Below are 3,729 nucleotides of genomic sequence, written 5' to 3' on the forward strand. Positions count from 1 at the left end.
AGTGACTGGCGTACTTTGACTAGCTAGCTGCTCGGCCGCTATTGACCACACGTTTTCAGTTGGTGAGAGATGTGGAGAATGTGCTGGCCAGGGCAACAGCCGAACATTTTCTGTATCCAGAAAGGCCCGTACAGGACCTGCAACATGCGGTCGTGCATTATCCTGCTGAAACGTAGGGTTTCGCCGAGATCGAATGAAGGGCAGAGCCACGGGTCGTAATACATCTGAAATGTAACGTCCACTGTTCAAAGTAACCGTCACTGCAAGGTGCGAGGAGACCGAGGCGTCTAACCAGTGCAAACCGAACCATCACGCCATGTGATACGCCAGTATGGCGACGACCAATACACGCTTCCAATGTGCGTTTACCGCGATGTCGCCAAACACGGATGCGACCATCATGACGCTGTAAACAGAACCTGGATTCATCCGAAAAAATGACACTTTGCTATTCGTGCACCCAGGTTCGTAGTTGAGTACACCATCGCAGACGCACCTGTCTGTGATGCAGCGTCAAGGGTAACCGCAGCCATTGTCTCCGAGCTGATAGTCCATGCTGCTGCAAACGTCATAGAACTGTTCGTGCAGATGGTTGTTGTGTTGCAAACTTCCCCATCTGTTGACTCAGGGATCGAGACGTGGCTGCACGATCCGTTACAGCCACATAGATAAGATGGATAAGATGCTTGTCATCTCGACTGCTTGTGATACGAGGCCGTTGGGATCCAGCACAGCGTTCCGTATTACCCTCCTGAACCCACCGATTCCATATTCTGCTAACAGTCATTGGATCTCGACCAACGCGAGCAGCAATGTCGCGATACGATAAACCACAATTGCGACAGGCTACAATCCGACCTTTATCAAAGCCGAAAACGTGATGGAACGCATTTCTCCTCCTTACACGAGGCATCACAACAACGTTTCACCAGGCAACGCCGGTCAACTGCTGTTTGTGTATGAGAAATCGGTTGGCAACTTTCCTCATGTCAGCACGTTGTAGGTGTCGCCACCGGTGCCAACCTTGTGTGAATGCTCTGAAAAGTTAATCATTTGCATATCACAGCATCTTCTTCCTGTCGGTTAAACTTCGCGTCTGTAGCACGTCATCGTCGTGGTGTAGCAATTTTAATGGCCAGCAGTGTAAGTTGTGCCTCCCATCTCAGAATATGACTCAAGTGTGTGGGGCCCGTACCGAGTTTGATTAACACTGGTATATTTATGATACAATGCTAAATACCTTCTTCCACGCAATTCACAGTGGTGTGCAGTGTATCTAAGTAGGTGTGGTCCATAATAAGTTTCAATTTTTCACCCCCGCAACAGGAATCTGTGTTTGAGGTTGTAAACATACGACTGAAGTGATTAGGTATGCAGGTGCATCTGTTTATATGGGATGATTCCAATCAATGATGTAGTCAAAAACGTTGTGCCACGAACACAATGCCAAAGAGTCACATTTGGAATCAGTCAACTCATACAATTTGGAAGCATGTGAAAAGAATGGTCGCATTGGCTCAATCGTAAGTAAAACCGATCGTAGACTCATTCACCTTCAGAATATTGGGAAAATGCAACGAACCGGCGAAGGAGTTTGCTTAAAAAGCAATGTGACTCTTTCTAGAGTGCTGCTCAAGGGTGTGAGACTAATATCAATTAGGATCAATAGGTGATATTAAAATTATTGTTAGACAACTAAGGGCAGCATGAATGGTCGTTGGTTTCTTTCAGTTCTGAGAGAGCGAGACTTATATGCCGAAAAATCTAACAAGATGCACACTTCAAAATATACGTGTACTGCCGAACAAAATCATAATTACAAAATTTCTACAATCTGTATGACGCTAGGAGTCTGGGAATACACTGCTGCCTGCAGCTGAGTAGATTAGGCGCGACAGCATTTTTTTTTTAAATTTTTATTTTTTCTTTTTCTTTTTGTGCAGCACAAACGGCCAGCACCCGGCTCTAGACGGAATAGTGTGCACTGTTTTGAAAATGATGCCATGAAAGCAATTACGCCAACGTGCCAACGCTGTCACTGTAACTGAGTTAATGACGTTCGAGGGACGTTAGTATATTAAATCAACTCACCTCTTCATTGCACTGATGCGTTCACAATTCTTGAAATTCTCTATTCAGTACAACGGAAAACTAGCCAAAGCTGCAGATTTCGCTATTTTTATTTACTTGATGACTAGTTTCGTGCCGGGGCCCATTCTTTTTCTTCTGAGTGATTTGACATTGGGTGCCGGCTGAAAATAGTCAGAAAATAAATAAAAAAAAGTGAAATCTGCAACTTTGATTGGCTTTCCATCATACGCATCAACAGAAGTTGCTGGCCTGTAATTATTCCAGCATGCTGAAAATTCTTAAATTCTCTGTTTGTGTGTACATTGTCAGCAGCTGCTATATCAACAATTTATTGATACTCGTACTGTGTATGTAACTAATGAAATAAGACTTTCCGTCATGAGTCACGGTAAACGTTTCGTTTTATTTAGTTAAAACATCGAGAATGATGGGGACTTCATGCCTTTATTTTCCTTGAAATATAGGTGCAATGTCTGCATGAACATCTCACTAGAATTTTCCTGTTTCTCCCTTGTGCTACATCTAAATAAAAGAAACAGGGAGGCTATATACCGCTAGCGATGAAGCGTAGCAATGTTAGCAATGAAGTCTGCTTGTAAGGCAATATTTTCCGGACGGCTACTAAAACAGACGATGGGAGGAGGCGAGGGGAGGAATGTCACCTTCGTTTTCCGCCCCACATTCGCAGGCGTTCTTCTCATATGCCTACCGTACACTACCCTATTATCGCTTGCATAGGGACCGCGAAGGAAAGGTCAGACTAATTACGGCGCACATAGAATTATTTGAGCATTCTTGCCACGCTCCGGACATGAATTGAATGTGAAGCAAACGCAGCGTCGTACATCGGGAAGTACCTCTTCCATACACTTATGTGGGCACTTTGTACAGTCCAGTCCACAACGGCAGTTCGTGAGAAAGGAAGGCATGCCGTTACTACAATCTTCCTGGAAACAACCTGTTAGCTATCTGTTGGCAGATTATTTGGCAATTTTCTATGAAGTCAAGGCTATTCGTTTGAACACACTTCTGGTGAACGATTGAGGCAGACTTTTACAAATACACTAAAGACACTGCTAGAAAATATCGTGCATGTCACCAGGTGAGCACATTATTACGTTAATTGTCTTTTTGTTTATGTACATTATAGATAGAAGAGATAGCATACGTTCCATTTAAGCACCCGACTAATTTAATGTTCACTCCTTGTGACAACAGCTATGTTGAAACTTCCTGGCGGATTAAAACTGTGTGCCGGACCGAGACTCGAACTCAGGATCTTTGCCTTTCGCGGGAAAGTGCTCTACCAACTGAGCTACCCGAGGACGACTCACAGCCCGTCCTCACAGCTTTACTTCTGCCATTATCTCGTCTCCTACCTTCCAAACTTTACAGAAGCTCTCCTGCAGAAGTAAAGGAGTAAAGCTGTGAGGATAGACCGTGAGTCGTGCTTGAGTAGCTCAGATGGTCAGTCGGCTTTCGGCCGTGGTCGCGTGCGGACCGGCTCCGCGCGCCGGACAGCGCACCGTAGTTTGTTTACTTCCGCGTCGCGGTTTTTCGTGTTGTGTAGCGTCCATTTCTATTGCACCTCATGGCGCACTGTTACCGCCGAGCGACAGTTAAAGTAACATTCCAAGC

The sequence above is a fragment of the Schistocerca gregaria genome, chromosome 1 (genome assembly GCF_023897955.1).
Source record: "Schistocerca gregaria isolate iqSchGreg1 chromosome 1, iqSchGreg1.2, whole genome shotgun sequence".
In the NCBI taxonomy this organism is placed as follows: Eukaryota; Metazoa; Arthropoda; class Insecta; order Orthoptera; family Acrididae; genus Schistocerca; species Schistocerca gregaria.